This window comes from Scyliorhinus torazame, chromosome 7, assembly GCF_047496885.1.
Source record: "Scyliorhinus torazame isolate Kashiwa2021f chromosome 7, sScyTor2.1, whole genome shotgun sequence".
Lineage (NCBI taxonomy): Eukaryota > Metazoa > Chordata > Chondrichthyes > Carcharhiniformes > Scyliorhinidae > Scyliorhinus > Scyliorhinus torazame.
In genome coordinates this window covers 131,784,771-131,802,954 of record NC_092713.1, presented here as the reverse complement: position 1 = coordinate 131,802,954, position 18,184 = coordinate 131,784,771, and the positions used below count along the sequence as shown (strand labels likewise).

General features: G+C 48.5%; 1 long non-coding RNA gene across 1 annotated transcript in view; it reads right to left on the bottom strand.

Moving 5' to 3' along the window:
- The window catches only part of LOC140426565 (uncharacterized), a 94,691-nt gene extending 91,849 nt beyond the window's left edge, over positions 1-2,842 (bottom strand). The window contains exon 1 of the long non-coding RNA XR_011948231.1: positions 1,935-2,842. This is a non-coding gene — a long non-coding RNA (uncharacterized lncRNA). The remainder of the gene's footprint in view (positions 1-1,934) is intronic.
- Positions 2,843-18,184: the final 15,342 nt, after the last annotated feature.

Genomic DNA, 18,184 nt, shown 5'->3' with positions numbered 1-18,184 from the left:
TTTTCCTCTTTGGTTCTTTTGCCTCCACCTTAAATCTGCATCTTTTGATTGTCCATTGACCCTTCTGCCCATGGGAACAACTTCTCCCTATCAACCCAGTCTGGACCCCTCATGATTTTGAATGGTATCAAATCTTCTCTCACTTCTTGAAGGAGAGCAACCCCAGTTTCTCTAATATAGTAGGTAACTGAAGTCTCTTCTGCCTGGAATCATTCTCTTAAATCTTTCTACAATCTTTCTACAACTTTTATGTCTTTCCGAAAGTGCAGTGCACAGAATTGGCCACTACTCCAGTTGGGGCTGAACCAGTGTTTTATAAATGTTCATCGTAATTTCATTGTGTGTGTATCTTGTGCCTTTATTTATAAAGCCGAGGATATCCTCTGCCTTCTAACCTCTTTTTCAACTTACTCTGGCACCTGCACTCTGTTCCGGTGTCCGCTCTAGAATTGTATACTTTGGTTTATATTGCCTCTTCTCATCCTTCCTAGCAAAAATGTATAACTTCACAATTCTCTACATTAAATTTAATCTGCCCCTTGTTCGCCATTCCTTGCCTATGCCCATTTAGAGTATTTTAGGATTAGACCAGTATCTGGAGCTGAAACTTCAATTCTGTCACTTCATTCAGGTTCAATTTTTGCCTTATTGTAATTTTATTAATTCATATTTTAATTTTATAGTTTCACTCTGAGGGGCTGGAAACAATTCTGACTTTGGCTGGAAGTGAGCAGTATCAGTGTTTTATTTTCCTCTCCATGGGGGTAGCGAGCAAAACACGCAAATTTCTCTCTCTTTTCATCATCTCAGTCTTGTCTAGCCCTGTAAGCTTCTCCAGCCTTGCGAACTGCATGGATGGTAGACAGCAGAAGCAGCATGCTATAAACAGAGCTCAGCAATCCCACAACACATAGATTGTATCTGTAGCCCTGCCACATCCAGTCATGAATGGTCACAGATACTTATGTAATTAGGCAGAGAACACGCCACATGCACCCCCATTCTCAATGATGGCAGAGCCCAGTGCAAAATACAATGCTGAAACATTTGCAACCATCAGCACAGTAGCATAGTGGTTAGCACTATGGCTTCACAGCGCCAGGGTCCCAGGTTCGATTTCTGGTTGTGCGGAGTCTGCACGGTTGCGAAGGTGAGACCCATGCAGACACGGGGAGAATGTGCAAACTCAACACGGACAGTGACCCGGGGTCGAACCCGGGTCCTTGGTGCCGTGAGGCAACAGTGCTAAGAATTAATTTTCCATTCTGAGAATATGTTGCAATTACACCTGGAATATTAATCTATGTAAAAAGTAAGGAAACATAAGTTATTGTTGTGAGCAAATAGAGAAAGTCCTGGAAGCACTCAGTAGGTCAGGCAGCATCTGCGCAGAGAAGCAGAAGAGAAGGTCTGTGTTGCAGTGAAAGGCAAGCAAGATGAAATGGTAGAAGGGATCATGGTGCAAGGCAAAAAGTAAAGAATAGGTTTGGAGAAGGTGTACGGGGTAATTAAAGAATCATCACCGACAGCTACTGTCCAAGTGGGGCCAGAGGTTCTGATCTGAAATTGTTGAACTGAACAATTGATGCATCCATAAAGCTGTAAAGTGCCTAATTGAAAGATGAGGTGCCATGCCTCCACCTTACATTGAACTTCATCAAAACAATCTATGGGGCTGATGAAAGAGAGTTCAGAAGGGAAGTGGGCCAGAGAATTAAAATGACAGAAGACTGGACATTTAGCATTATACTTGTGGATTGAATGGAAGTGGTCCATAAAGCGGCCACCTAATTTGCATTTGGTCCCCTCAATGTACCAATGAGAACAATATACTTAACTTGACAGAAGCACAAGTAAATGACTGTTTTATCTGCGATGTATGCTTGGGTCTTTGGACAGTAAGAAGTGGGGAGGTAAAGAAGCAGATGTCATACCTTCTGAGTTTACACCGGAAGATGCCGTCTGAAGGGGAGCAGTTGCAGGTGTTGATTAAAGAATGGATCAGGGTGTCAGAAGGAATAGTTCTTTCGGAATGGTGAATCTGGAGAGAAAGGGATCACGTGTTTGTTGCAGCACCATCAGATAAAAACTTCAGAGTCATCAATGAAACATTGGGCTGGACTCTTCGTTCCCCAGCCGCGTGATTCTCAGTGGGGCACCATTTGTTCCCACCACTTGTCAATGGGAGTTGCCATTGTAGCCACCCCACGTCACCGAGAAACTCGTGGGTAAGGGTACATTGCCAGCAGGAAAAAAGAATCCCAGCGGCTAGAGAATTCTATTTTCCGGATTTTCCATTTTTATTTCAGATTTCCACCATCTGTGGTAAGTTGTTTGTATATTGTTGTTCCTGACGTGCACAATGTTCTTCACAATGACATAATCGAAAATGAGGAGTTCTGAAGACAATTCATATTGGACTTGCAACTTTGACTCAGTATCTCTCTCCACAGATGTTGCCAGATCTGGTCAGTTTTCCATCACTTTCGGTTTTTACTTCAGATTTCCAGCATTTGCAGTATTGTGCTTTTTTCAAAAATTAGGGGAAACCTTTTGGACACAATTTAATTGTTCACGAGTAAATAAAAAAAATCAAGGGCCAGAATTCTCTGGCCGTTTGCGCGTGGTGGGAATCTCTGGTCCCGTCGGTAGCGCACACCCACTAGCGGGTTTCCTGGCGGCGTGGGGTGGCTTTAATGGGAAATCTCATTGACGGAGCAGGAACAGAGAATCCCGCCGCCAGTGAACGGTGTTCTGCCTCCCGCTGCCAAGAAACACGGAGCTGGGATGCCGGAGAATCCTGCCCTGGATGCTGAACGCTCTCACATAGAAGGAGTCTGCTTTTGCCTGTTTTTCAGGTGGATTTCTGTGAATTTCTGCTGCAGATCTGCAAAGCAGTGATTGAAAAGCTCTTTGCCCTGCATGCACTTCAACAATTACTAACTTTCCAATTGTTCAGAATCTTTCCAGTGCTTTTTGGAATAAATTGAATGCATGATCATGATGAACAGTAATCATTGAATACACATTGACCAAAGTTCAAAACAAAAATAACTCCTTCTATTCTTCATTCACAAATGCCTTCAGTAAAATCTCTACGTAAGGTACCCTGAGATTAATGAGGTAAAACTGTAATCTGTGTAGCCTTGCTGAAACATTCTCATTGTAGTATAGTACAATATTGGCACCAATCCTTTTCCCATGGCATCGTGACGAGTGTAGCTTTGTGTTTTTATTATGGTAGCTGATTGATGGGTAGTTAGCACTGTGACATATACAGTGCAGAAAGAATGCCATGTTCCAACCATCATTCTTTGCCATATTACAACAGAAAGGTAAGACTTATTAACTTTTTTAGCGGCTCACTATCTTCTTACTTCTTAAGTTAGAGGCATGGTAACATAGTGTTTAGCACTATGGCTTCACAGCGCCAGGGTCCTAGGTTCAATTCCCAGCTTGGGTCACTGTCTGTGCGGAATCTGCATGTTCTACCCGTGACTGCGTGGGTTTCCTCCAGGTGCTCCGGTTTCCTCCCACAAGTTCTGAAAGACATGCTATTCGGTAATTTGGAATTTCTGAATGTTCCCTTTGTGTACCGGAATGTGGCAACTAGGGGCTTTTCACAGTAACTTCATTGCAGTGTTAATGAAAGCCTACTTGTGACAATAAATATCATTATTATGATTCAGCGGACTCAAGTTAAAGTCCAGTTTTGGGAACATTTGGCGGGGAGTTTTGCGACGGCTGCGTTGGTGAAATCGTGACCCGTATTCAATGACACTTAGTGCCAAAAGTGAGCCTCATGAGAGTCTCGATATTACTGGCTCCCTCACTGTCTGATTCGCCCGACTCGTGCCTCAGCTGCTTGCTGCTAACAAGGGGGAGCTACTTAATAATCTAATAATCTTTATTGGTGTCACAAGTAGGCTTACATTAACACTGCAATGAAGTTACTGTGTAAATCCTCCAGTCGCCACACTCCAGAGCCTGTTCGGGTACACTGAGGGAGAATTCAGAGTGTCCAATTCACCTAACAAACACGTCTTCGGGACTTGTGGGAGGAAACCGGAGCACCTGGAGAAAACCCACACAGATACAGGGAGAACATGCAGACTCTGCACAGACAGTGAGTCAAGCCGGGAATCTAACCCCGGTCCCTGGAGCTGTGAAGCAACAGTGCTAACCACTGTGCTACCGTGCCCGCCTGTAAATGGTCCCTCACCACTCACTCCCATCAACACACAAGCATGGCAGTATACAGACCTGCTCCTCACTTTGGGAATGTGGACCTCACAAGGCTTCTCAATGCTGTGGATGTGAGACGGGGCTGATGTGTTAGGCAGGTAGGTTCGATGTGGACTGCACTCGATGCAGGGAAGCTAAAAACAGACGTCTAACACTGGAGATGATCCAACACTGTTTTATTCAACAATAGAACTGATATACATATTCAGCTGTGGGTCGACACTATACTGAACTGACTGGAGACCTTGTAGTAGCCTCACCAGACTTACTAGCTACCGCATGGTGTTTGCACTTGCTAGCTCGCGGACTCTGACTGTCTCAGTAGCTGGGTCCCGAGAGAGCGGGAAATCTAGTGCCCTCTGGCTTTATAGTGGTAGTGTCCTGTCTGGTGATTGGCTGTGCTGTGTTGTGTGCTTACTGGTCATCCTGTGTGTCAATCACTGCCTGTCTGCATCTCATTATATACATGAGTGGATATTATGACATCTCCCCTTTTTTTTTTAGGTAAATAAATACTAAGTTGTACGTGCGTGTATATGCCTGACTATATACAAAAGGTCCAAATAAACGTATATACATAGGAAGGTGTCAATGGTGTAGATACATGGCAAACAAAACAATATTTACAGAGGATTAAATCGATGAAGTCCCAAAATGTACAAAGGTTCAGTCTACAGATTCAGTCTTTGTGGTGGGTGACAAATTCTTGCCGATCGCCGCAGAGGTGGATCAGGAGCCGCCTGCACGTGGATAGGCGGGGTCGCGGTGGTCGCATGGGCCGGCAGGATTGCTGGTAGATTGGTGGCCTCGTGGCAGGGTATGGAAGTCTTTGCAGTGCCCGTCTGTTGCGCCATAGCAGGGAGCCATCAGCCACGCGGACAAGGAACGATTTTGGGGCCACTTGTTTGATCACAACAGCTGTGGCTGACCAGCCGCCCTCAGGCAACTGGACACGACATGATCAGTTGGGGCCAGCTCGGGTAGATCCGTGGCATGAGCATCATATGTGGCCTTCTGTTGGGCCCGTTACTGCTGCATTTTCTGGAAGACTGTGAGGTGGTCAAGGTCTGGAACATGGATGGCTGGAACTGTGGTCCTCAGAGTGCGATTCATGAGCATCTGCGCAGTGGACAATGGGGTTGCCCTGTATGCCAGCATCACCAGGTTGAAGTCAGAGCCTGAGTCTGCAGCTTTGCTCAGCAACCGCTTTACAATATGGACCCCTTTCACGGCCTTCCCGCTCGACTGCGGGTAGTGGGGACTGGAGGTTATGTGACGGAAGTTGTAGGACTGTGCAAAATCAGACCATTCCTGGCTGTAAAAGCAAGAACCATTGTCGTTCATTATCGTGAGCGGAATCCCATGCCTGGCGAACGTTTCTTTGCAGGCTTTGATTACCGCCTTCGACGTGAGGTCGGACAGTTTCACCACTTCTGGTTAACTGGAGAAGTAATCGACCAAGAGTACGTAGTCACGCCCCTTTGCGTGGAAAAGGTCTACACCTACTTTGGACCACGGAGCAGTCACAATCTCGTGCTGTTGCATCTTTTCCTTGGGTTGAGCTGGTTGAAACTTCTGACAGGTAGGGCAGTTGAGGACTGTGTCGGCAATGTCCTGGCTGATGCCCGGCCAACAGACCACCACCCGAGCTCTGGGTCGGCATTTCCTGACCCCAAGTGACCCTCATGGAGTTGGCCCAGCACCTTAGCCTGCATGCTCTGAGGAATTACGACCCTGTCGAGTTTCAGAAGGATTCCCTCCACCACCGTCAGGTCGTCTTTTACGTTATAGAACTGGGGACATTGTCCCTTCTGCCAGCCATTGGTAAGGTGCTGCATCACGCTGCAGCAGAGGATCCTTGGCCGTCTCCTCACGAATTTGGACCACCCGTTGGTCAGAGGCCGGAAGGTTGGTGGCACACAACTGCACTTGCGCTTCTATGTGGCAGATGAAGTAACTTTGTTCACATGGTGTGGTAATGGACCTGGATAGGGCATCTGCAACGATCAGCTCTTTGCCTGGCGTGTAGACAAGTTTGAAGTCGTAGCGGCGTAGCTTAAGAAGAATTCGCTGTAACCGAGCTGTCATGTCATTTAAATCCTTCTGAATTATATGTACTAGAGGCCAGTGGTCCGTTTCTACCGTGAATTTTGGCAGGCCGTAAACGTAGTCGCGAAACTTGACTATCCCTGTCAGGAGGCCCAGGCACTCCTTCTCAATCTGAGCGTACCGCTGCTCAGTGGGCGTCATGGCCACTGGAGCCCAGGGCGAGGAGTCATCTCGCTGAAGGAGCACCGCCCCAATGCCATCCTGGCTTGCATCAGGCGATATCTTGGTTTCCTTGGTTGGGTCGAAGAATGCTAGAACTGGGACTGTGGTGAGCTTTGCTTTAAGCTCACGCCATTCCTCTTCATGCGTGGGCAGCCACTGGAATTCCTTCGACTTCTTGACGAGATGGCGGAGGGCCGTGGTGTGGGATGCCATATTGGGAATTAATTTCTCGAGGAAGTTGACCATCCCGAGGAAGCGGAGGACCGCCTTCTTGTCCTCCGGGGTCTTCACGGCATTGATCGCCAAGGCCTTGTCGGCGTCTGGCCGCACACCCTGCCGTGAGATGTGGTCACCTAGAAACCTAATATCCGATTGACCAAATGAGCACTTGACCCTGTTGAGCTGGAGACCATGTTCGTGAATTCTCTGGAATACCTTCTTGAGGCGAGCGATGTGTTCCTGGGGCGTTGTGGACCAGATAATTACATCGTCAACGTGTACTCGCACCCCCTCGATGCCCTCCATCATCTGCTCCATGATGCGGTGAAATACTTCGGAGGCAGGTATGATCCCAAAAGGCATCAGGTTGTCGCAATAGCGACCAAACTGGGTGTTGAATGTGCACAGCTTGCGACTGGACGCGTCCAACTGTATTTGCCAAAAACCCTTGGCGGCGTCCAGCTTAGTAAAGAATCTGGCATGAGCCATCTCACTGGTCAACTCTTCAGGTTTTGGTATCGGGTAACGCTCCCGCATGATGTTGCGGTTTAGATTCTAAGGGTCAATGCAAATGTGAAGCTCCCCTGACGGCTTCTTAACACAGACCATGGAGCTGACCCAGTCTGTTGTCTCTGTGACCTTCGATATGATGCCCTGGTCTTGGAGGTCCTGTAATTGCTTCTTCAGACAATCCTTGAGGGGTGCCGGCACCCGGCGTGGTGCATGAATTACAGGAGTGGTGTTCGGCTTGAGCAGGATTTTGTATCGGTATGGGAGCGTGCCCATTCCATCGAATACGCTGTGGTACTACGTGATAATTTCATTTATGTTGGCTTGCAAGTTTCCATCAGGCGAGGCCGTCGCCGGTGATGATGACATTGTGTGGACTGTTCAGGAGCTTGCAGGCTCGAGCACCGAGCAGGGACACTCTGTCAGGCCCGACGATTTCAAACCGCAGTGTTGCCTTGATCGCCTTGTTGGATACCCCTAGTTGACAGGAGCCACTGGCAGCTATGACATTGCCATTGTAGTCAAGGAACTGGCAGGCCGGTGGAAGAATGTTTGGTCTGGCGCGGATAGTGTAGAGGTCGGATTTTGAGATGCGCCGGTGTCCAGTATAAATCGGATGCGAGCCTTGTTAACTGTGAGGACAGCACACCACTCATTGTCGGGATCCACACTGAGGATTGAGAGGCATTTCGCTGTTGTGGTGGAAGGCAGCGCATGTGTAGTTATGATGCCCACCGTGTATGGGGACTTGAGGCACTCAGCATCAGGGTCTATTGGGCTGTTGGGATCGGAATCTGGCATGCTTTGTTGTATTGAGCGGACACTTCTGCGTCGCAGCTGGGATCGCTGGCTGCTGAGCGGTGGAGCTGATCTGCAAAGGTCTGCATAGTGGCCAAGCTTGCCACACTGTAGACACTGGCGTCCTTTTGCCGGACATGGCTGCTTTAAATGGGCGGAGCCACAATTTGGACACGTCATGACACCGACGTCAGAGCGTTCCGTGCGCCATCGCGCATGCACAGTGTGGTCAGTTGACGTATGCACCTGTGCAGTCGGGTTGTCGGGCTCGTCGTCCACTCGGTCGTGGCGCGCATGCGCAGGGACCCGGGAAAAGCGCGCAAAACGGCCACTCTCCTCGATGCTCAGGCCCTGCATCTGTGCAATGGCCTGCACCTGTTCCGCCTCGTGGGAGGCCAGCTTTGCAGTTTCTGCCGCCCTGATGTGGGAGTAACGATTCTTAGCATGCTCATGTACAACGCATGTCTCGATAGCGACAGAGAGGCTCAACTGTTTGACTTTCAGGAGCTGCTGCCGAAGGGAGTCAGAGTGGACCCCGTAAACGATCTGATCCCGGATCATGGAATCAGCCACCGAGTCATAGTTACATGATTGTGCGAGGATGCGGAGATGGGTCACGAAGGACTGAAAAGGTTCATCCTTAGCCTGAAGCCTCTGTTGGAAAACGTACCGTTCAAAGCTCTCATTCACCTCAATGTCGCTGTGGCTGTCAAACTTCAGCAGGACTGTTTTGAATTTCGTTTTGTCTTCACCGTCAGTGAACGTAAGGAAGTTGTAGATGTGGATGGCATGGTCGCCCGCGGTGGAGAGAAATAGTGCGATCTTCCTGGCATCCAATGCTGCTTCAAGGTCGGAGGCCTCGATGTGCAAGAGGAACATTTGCTTGAAGATTTTCCAATTGGCGCCGAGGATGCCGGAGATCCGGAGCTGCGGAGGAGGCTGGATGTTTTCCATTTCACCGGATGGCTGCTTGCTGGTCAATGCTGATTCACTCGAGGTAGGCCCGTCAAGATCAGTATCACTCTGGTACCATGATGTGTTAGGCAGGTAGGTTCGATGTGGACTGCACTCGATGCAGGGAAGCTAGAAACAGACGTCTAACACTGGAGATGATCCAACACTGTTTTATAGAACATAGAACATAGAACAATACAGCGCAGTACAGGCCCTTCGGCCCACGATGTTGCACCGAAACAAAAGCCATCTAACCTACACTATACCATTATCATCCATATGTTTATCCAATAAACTTTTAAATGCCCTCAATGTTGGCGAGTTCACTACTGTAGCAGGTAGGGCATTCCACGGCCTCACTACTCTTTGCGTAAAGAACCTACCCCTGACCTCTGTCCTATATCTATTACCCCTCAGTTTAAGGCTATGTCCCCTCGTGCTAGCCATTTCCATCCGCGGGAGAAGGCTCTCACTGTCCACCCTATCTATCCCTCTGATCATTTTGTATGCCTCTATTAAGTCTCCTCTTAACCTTCTTCTCTCTAACGAAAACAACCTCAAGTCCATCAGCCTTTCCTCATAAGATTTTCCCTCCATACCAGGCAACATCCTGGTAAATCTCCTCTGCACCCGTTCCAAAGCCTCCACGTCCTTCCTATAATGCGGTGACCAGAACTGTACGCAATACTCCAAATGCGGCCGTACCAGAGTTCTGTACAGCTGCAACATGACCTCCTGACTCCGGAACTCAATCCCTCTACCAATAAAGGCCAACACTCCATAGGCCTTCTTCACCACCCTATCAACCTGGGTGGCAACTTTCAGGGATCTATGTACATGGACACCTAGATCCCTCTGCTCATCCACACTTTCAAGAACTTTTCCATTAGCCAAATATTCCACATTCCTGTTTTTCCTTCCAAAGTGAATCACCTCACACTTCTCTACATTAAACTCCATTTGCCACCTCTCAGCCCAGCACTGCAGCTTATCTCTTTCCCTCTGTAACCTGCTACTTCCTTCCACACTATCGACAACACCACCGACTTTAGTATCGTCTGCAAATTTACTCACCCACCCTTCTGCGCCTTCCTCTAGGTCATTGATAAAAATGACAAACAGCAACGGCCCCAGAACAGATCCTTGTGGTACTCCACTTGTGACAGAACTCCATTCTGAACATTTCCCATCAACCACCACCCTCTGTCTTCTTTCAGCTAGCCAATTTCTGATCCACATCTCTAAATCACCCTCAATCCCCAGCCTCCGTATTTTCTGCAATAGCCTACCATGGGGAACCTTATCAAACGCTTTGCTGAAATCCATATACACCACATCAACTGCTCTACCCTCGTCTACCTGTTCAGTCACCTTCTCAAAGAACTCAATAAGGTTTGTGAGGCATGACCTACCCTTCACAAAGCCATGCTGACTATCCCTGATCATCTTATTCCTATCTAGATGATTATAAATCTTGTCTCTTATAATCCCCTCCAAGACTTTACCCACTACAGACGTGAGGCTCACCGGTCTATAGTTGCCGGGGTTGTCTCTGCTCCCCTTTTTGAACAAAGGGACCACATTTGCTATCCTCCAGTCCTCTGGCACTATTCCTGTATCCAATGATGACATAAAAATCAAAGCCAATGGTCCAGCAATCTCTTCCCTGGCCTCCCAGAGAATCCTAGGATAAATCCCATCAGGTCCCGGGGACTTATCTATTTTCAGCCTGTCCAGAATTGCCAACACCTCTTCCCTACGTACCTCAATGCCATCTAATCTATTTACCTGGAGCTCAGCATTCTCCTCCACAACATTATCTTTTTCCTGAGTGAATACTGACGAAAAATATTCATTTAGTATCTCGCCTATCTCTTCAGACTCTACGCACAACTTCCCATCCCTGTCCTTGACTGGTCCTACTCTTTCCCTAGTCATTCGCTTATTCCTGACATACCTATAGAAAGCTTTTGGGTTTTCCTTGATCCTTCCTGCCAAATACTTCTCATGTCCCCTCCTTGCTTGTCTTAGCTCTCTCTTTAGATCCTTCCTCGCTACCTTGTAACTATCCATCGCCCCAACTGAAACTTCACACCTCATCTTCACATAGGCCTCCTTCTTCCTCTTAACAAGAGATTCCACTTCTTTGGTAAACCACGGTTCCCTCGCTCGGCACCTTCCTCCCTGCCTGACCGGTACATACTTATCAAGAACACGCAGTAGCTGATCCTTGAACAAGCTCCACTTATCCAGTGTGTCTAAAACTTGCAGCCTACTTCTCCACCTTATCCCCCCCAAGTCACGTCTAATGGCATCATAATTTCCCTTCCCCCAGCTATAACTCTTGCCCTGCGGTGTATACTTATCCCTTTCCATCATTAACGTAAACGTCACCGAATTGTGGTCACTGTCCCCAAAGTGCTCACCTACCTCCAAATCCAACACCTGGCCTGGTTCATTACCCAAAACCAAATCCAATGTGGCCTCGCCTCTTGTTGGCCTGTCAACAAACTGTGTCAGGAAACCCTCCTGCCCACACTGTACAAAAAACGACCCATCTAATGTACTCGAACTATATCTTTTCCAGTCAATATTTGGAAAGTTAAAGTCTCCCATAATAACTACCCTATTACTTTCGCTCTTATCCAGGATCATCCTCGCCATCCTTTCCTCTACATCCCTAGAACTATTTGGAGGCCTATAGAAAACTCCCAACAGGGTGACCTCTCCTTTCCTGTTTCTAACCTCAGCCCATACTACCTCGGAAGATGAGTCCCCATCTAGCATCCTCTCCGCCATCGTAATACTGCTCTTGACTAGCAGCGCCACACCTCCCCCTCTTTTGCCTCCTTCTCTGAGCTTACTAAAACACCTAAACCCCGGAACCTGCAACATCTATTCCTGTCCCTGCTCTATCCATGTCTCCGAAATGGCCACAACATCGAAGTCCCAGGTACCAACCCATGCTGCCAGTTCCCCTACCTTATTTCGTATACTCCTGGCATTGAAGTAGACACACTTCAAACCACCTACCTGAACACTGGCCCCCTCCTGCGACGTCAAATCTGAGCTCCTGACCTCTATACTCTCATTCTCCCTTACCCTAAAACTACAATCCAGGTTCCCATGCCCCTGCTGCATTAGTTTAAACCCCCCCAAAGAGCACTAACAAATCTCCCCCCCAGGATATTTGTGCCCCGCAGGTTCAGATGTAGACCATCCTGTCTGTAGAGGTCCCACCTTCCCCAGAAAGAGCCCCAGTTATCCAGAAATCTGAATCCCTCCCGCCTGCACCATCCCTGTAGCCACGTGTTTAATTGCTCTCTCTCCCTATTCCTCATCTCACTATCACGTGGCACGGGCAACAACCCAGAGATAACAACTCTGTTTGTTCTAGTTCTGAGCTTCCATCCTAGCTCCCTGAAAGCCTGCCTGACATCCTTATCCCCTTTCCTACCTATGTCGTTAGTGCCAATGTGGACCACGACTTGGGGCTGCTCCCCCTCCCCCTTAAGGACCCGGAAAACACGATCCGAGACATCACGTACCCTTGCACCTGGGAGGCAACATACCAAACGTGAGTCTCTCACGCTCCCACAAAATCTCCTATCTGTGCCCCTGACTATAGAGTCCCCAATTACTAATGCTCTGCTCCTCTCCCCCCTTCCCTTCTGAGCAACAGGGACAGACTCTGTGCCAGAGGTCCGTACCCCATGGCTTACCCCTGGTAAGTCGTCCCCCCCACAAGTATCCAAAGCGGTATACTTGTTTCTCAGGGGAACGACCGCAGGGGATCCCTGCACTGACTGTTTTTTCCCAGTCCCTCTTACAGTTACCCATTTAGCTCCAATCTTTGGTGTAACTAATTCCCTGAAGCTGCTATCTATGACCCCCTCTGCCTCCCGAATGATCCGAAGTTCTTCCAACTCCAGCTCCAGTTCCCTAACTCGGTCTTGGAGGAGCTGGAAATGGCAGCACTTCATGCAGGTAAAATCAGCAGGGACACTAACGGCATCCCTCACCTCAAACATCCTGCAGGAGGAACATTGCACTCCCTTCCCTGCCATTCCTCTAACTTTCTACCAAGATCTGGCTAACAACTAAATTAAATTTTTTTTATATATAAAACAAAAAAATATATTATTAATACCAATAATAAAATATGGTACTTACCTCACACCAATGGGTTTTATTATTAGGTTAGAGGAGGAGGGCGGGTGGGAGACACTACACGTGTAGTGTCTCGGGTTTCCTCTCCACCAGAATTTATTGGTGAGGGTCTTCCCAGAAGTCCGCGGGTCGACTTCCTGTTCCCACCTTAAACACTAGAATTTTAAAAAAAATTTATTTAAAGGAGAAACTTACCTCCCAGAAATCACTTCCGCACTGCCCCCGCTGAAATGGACTAGCCTGCTCCGCTCCTGCTGAAATCGACTTGGCCTGCAAGGTAAGCAAGTTGTTAATCTGTACTCACCTCACCACAGACAGCGACCTTTTAAATGGTCCCCTCTGCCTCGCAGCCCCCGCGCTTTTTCAAAATTCCCGCGCTGATTCTAAGGTCCCAGCTCTCACTCCCGAACTCAACAGCTGACCTGCAAGGTAAGTAAGTTAATCTGTACTCACCTCGCCACAGACAGCGACCTTTTAAATGGTCCCCTCTGCCTCGCAGCCCCCGCGCTTTTTCAAAATTCCCGCGCTGATTCTAAGGTCCCAGCTCTCACTCCCGAACTCAACAGCTGACCTGCAAGGTAAGTAAGTTAATCTGTACTCACCTCACCACAGACAGCGACCTTTTAAATGGTCCCCTCTGCCTCGCAGCCCCCGCGCTTTTTCAAAATTCCCGCGCTGATTCTAAGGTCCCAGCTCTCACTCCCGAACTCAACAGCTGACCTGCAAGGTAAGTAAGTTAATCTGTACTCACCTCGCCACAGACAGCGACCTTTTAAATGGTCCCCTCTGCCTCGCAGCCCCCGCGCTTTTTCAAAATTCCCGCGCTGATTCTAAGGTCCCAGCTCTCACTCCCGAACTCAACAGCTGACCTGCAAGGTAAGTAAGTTAATCTGTACTCACCTCACCACAGACAGCGACCTTTTAAATGGTCCCCTCTGCCTCTCAGCCCCCGCGCTTTTTCAAAATTCCCGCGCTGATTCTAAGGTCCCAGCTCTCACTCCCGAACTCCAACGATAAAACTGATATACATATCCAGCTATGGGTCGACACTATACTGAACTGACTGGAGACCTTGTAGTGGCCTGACCAGACTTACTAGCCGCATGGTGTTTGCACTTGCTAGCTCGTGGACTCTGGCTGTCTCAGTGGCTGGGTCCCGAGAGAGCGGGAAACCTAGTGCCCTCTGGCTTTATAGTGGTAGTGTCCTGTCTGGTGATTGGCTGCACTGTGTTGTGTGCTTACTGGTCATCCTATGTGTCAATCACTGCCTGTCTGCATCTCATTATATATATATGAGTGGATATTATGACAGGGGTATCCTGTTCCCACGAGGGGGTCAATTGACCAACAGCCGGGTGAGCAATACTGCCTGGGAAGCAGTGGCAGCGGCTGTCAGTGTGGGCAGCACGACAAGGAGGACCAGCGTCCAATGTCGGAAGAAGACCAATGACTTACTCTCTCCCGGCATCAGTTCCACCTGCCACTCCTCAAATGAAAAAAAGTATATTTAAGACTTGAAGGTTTGGAATAGCTCAAAATCCAAAGTTCCAAATCTATTGGCGATGGGTTTCTCAATGAAGATTGCTATAACACTTAATTGTACATGGATAAGAACAGATGAGAAATCTTATCATTCTTGGAATCAATGCATCATGAAGAGCCCTTTCGATCCCAAACCATCTGCTCCCACTTCATGAAATTATACAGCACAGAAATGAACCATTCAGTCCAACTACTCCGTGCCTGTGTTTATGCTCCACTCGATACTTCTCCCATCCTTCATCATCTAACTGTATCAACGCAACTTTCTATTCCCTTCTCATTAGTGCGTTTATCTCACCCCCTCTAAAATTGCATCTCTCATTCACCTCAACCACTCCCCATGCAAGCGAGTTCTACATTCTTCGTACTTTGTTACTAAAGACGTTTCTGCTAAATTCACAATTTGATTTCTTGGTGACTACCTTATATTGATGGCCTGGCGGTTTACTCTTTCCTCAATTGGTAACATATTATCTATAGCTTCTCTATCAAAATTTTTCAACTTTTAAAGACCTCTCTTAGGTCGCCACTCAGTTTTCACTTTTCAAGTGAAAAGCCTGTTCATTTTTTCCTAATATATACTATCTCACATTTCTGGTATTATCCATGCAAATTGCGCTTGAAGTTTTTCCAGTACCTTTATAGTCTTTTTATAATATGCCAATCAGAACGGTACTCAATACTCGAGGTGGGGTCTCCTCAAAGTTCAGTGCAAATTTAGCATAAATTCTCTATTTTTCAATTCTATCCCTTTGGGAACAAATCCAAGTGCTTGGTTTGAGTTTATTATGACTTTATTAACCTGTGTCACTACTTTTAATGAATTGTGGATTTGAATTCCCAGATCCCTTTGCTCCTCTACCTCATTTTGATTCTTACTTGTGACCGTGTAGTACAGGCCCTTTTAAGGGGGAAAGGTTTCAAGCAGTCGTGTGACTCGATCAACCAATTGGGCCGGAGAGCGAGAATCTTGGAGCTGAGGGCAGGTTTCCCCAGCCAGTCTGAGATTGGCGTCAAAGTAGTCGGTAGCACATTTCTTATTTGCTGTACATAGTTTATTCGCGATAATAAGTGGTTAACCTACTAAACTTAGTGGTGGCCCGTCTTTGAATGATTACATCGGCGATGAGGTTCAATGGGAACGCCTTCAAATTGCCTTAAAGAAAGACAGAGCACACCTCATGTGCAAGTCATTCAATCTAGGTCCATTCACGACTCCGTGAGTTATAACAATGCGTCTCTTAGGAAAAATTCAGAAGATTAGGTTCAATACACCGAATGCTTGCAATATTTTTTTAAAGCAAATTAAACACGGGGGTGGGGGACAGAGAGAGAAGAAGAGGATAATACTGCTAACAGCCTACGGTTCCCAAACCAATAATTTAATAAGGAACCTGACTTTTCCAGGTGCACTTGACTCGAAAACCTTCGAAGAGCTGGCAGAGTCAGTAACGATGAAGGAGCTGCGCTCCGAAAGCTAGTGATTTGAAACAAACCAGTTGGACTTTAACCTGGGGGACGTAGTTCGAGGCACTGTGGTGTTCCAGCAAGTGCAAGAGTCTCCGGTGCAGGCCCCATCACCTCCTCCTCCCTTGGTGTGCCCGGTGACTCCTGGGCTACTCCTTGGGACTGGGATCAACCGGAGCGAACTCCTGGCTCTCCCCCATCACCTGACGCTGCCAGTCCTGGAGGCCCGCTCCCGTCTCAGCCAGGTTTTCCATGCTTGCAGCCATGAGCACAGGAACTGGGCCCCCTCCCTCTGGGATTATGCCACCTCCCTCTTGGACAGGGGTGGTGAGGGAGTGGTAAGGGAGTGGTGAGGGGGTGGTGAGTGGGAGTTGTGCCACGTGTGCCATGGGGACATCGCAACTTAGTGGGGGCTCACTTGGCTGCCCAATGACGATCGCCGCCTTGGTGACTGCCCTCTCTCCAGGCCCACCGACCAGGCCCAGAGCCTGCTGCTCCACTACGGTGAGTGGCTGCAGGTTCGGTGGTCCCTTTCCGTCTGGTCTTCGCTCTCCCTCTGCGCCTATGCGCCACCTTCTCCTGTGGGGGGAGACATAAAATGCATAGTGTCAGGTAGTTGGACGCGTGCAGCACAGGGTATGGGCAACTGGCGGTCTTTGTGTCTAGGGCACCCAGCTATGGTGGGCGGGATGGGTGCTGCCATGTGGTGCAGGGTGAGATGCGCGCATAATGCCAGTGGGTGGGTGGGGGGGGTTGCAGGTGTGTGGGATGGGGGTTGGTGCCAGGGGCACGGTGCTGCCTATTCATGCTGGCCGCCCTAAGGAGGTTGTGTAACCTCTTCCTGCACTGCTGCACGGTCCTGGCGTTGGGGCGCATGGCGCTCACAGCCTCTGCTACCTGCGCCCAGGCCCGGTGTACAGTGGTAGATGGCAGCCTCCTTCCCACCCCGGGAAACAGGGTAGCCCGCCTCTCCTCCACAGCGTCTAGTAGGGTCTCAAGCTCTGCATCAATGAACCGGGATGCCACTCCCTGTGCTACCATTCTGTTGGCTGGGATGAGTATATCTGGGGAGTGGAGTGCTAATCTGCGGCTGTAGCTTGTCAGCCTCTCGAGTGGCAATTCTGACCCCGTTGAACCGGATACCGTTATTCAATGGAATTGATCAAGGTCCACGTGGCGCTGGTGCTAGCCCATTAACATAGAACATAGAACATAGAACATTACAGCGCAGTACAGGCCCTTCGATGTTGCGCCGACCTGTGAAACCACACTAAAGCCCATCTACACTATTCCCTTATCGTCCATATGTCTATCCAATGACCATTTGAATGCCCTTAGTGTTGGTGAGTCCACTACTGTTGCAGGCAGGGCATTCCATGCCCTTACTACTCTTTGAGTAAGGAACCTACCTCTGACATCTGTCCTATATCTATCTCCCCTCAATTTAAAGCTATGTCCCCTTGCGCTAGACATCACCATCCGAGGAAAAAGGCTCTCACTAGCCACCCTATCCAATCCTCTGATCATCTTGTATGCCTCAATTAAGTCACACTTAACCTTCTTCTCTCGAACGAAAAGAGCCTCAAGTCCCTCAGCCTTTCCTCATAAGATCGTCCCTCCATACCAGGCAACATTCTGGTAAATCTCCTCTGCACCCTTTCCAATGCTTCCACATCCTTCCTATAATGCGGCAACCAGAATTGCACGCAATACTCCAAATGCGGCCGCACCAGAGTTTTGTACAGCTGCAACATGACCTCATGGCTCCGAAACTCAATCCCTCTACCAATAAAAGCTAACACACCGTACGCCTTCTTAACAACCCTCTCAACCTGGGTGGCAACTTTCAGGGATCTATGTACATGGACAACGAGATCTCTCTGCTCATCCACACTGCCAAGAATCTTACCATTAGCCCAGCACTCTGTCTTCCTGTTATTCCTTCCAAAATGAATCACCTCACACTTTTCTGCATTAAACTCCATTTGCCACCTCTCAGCCCAGCACT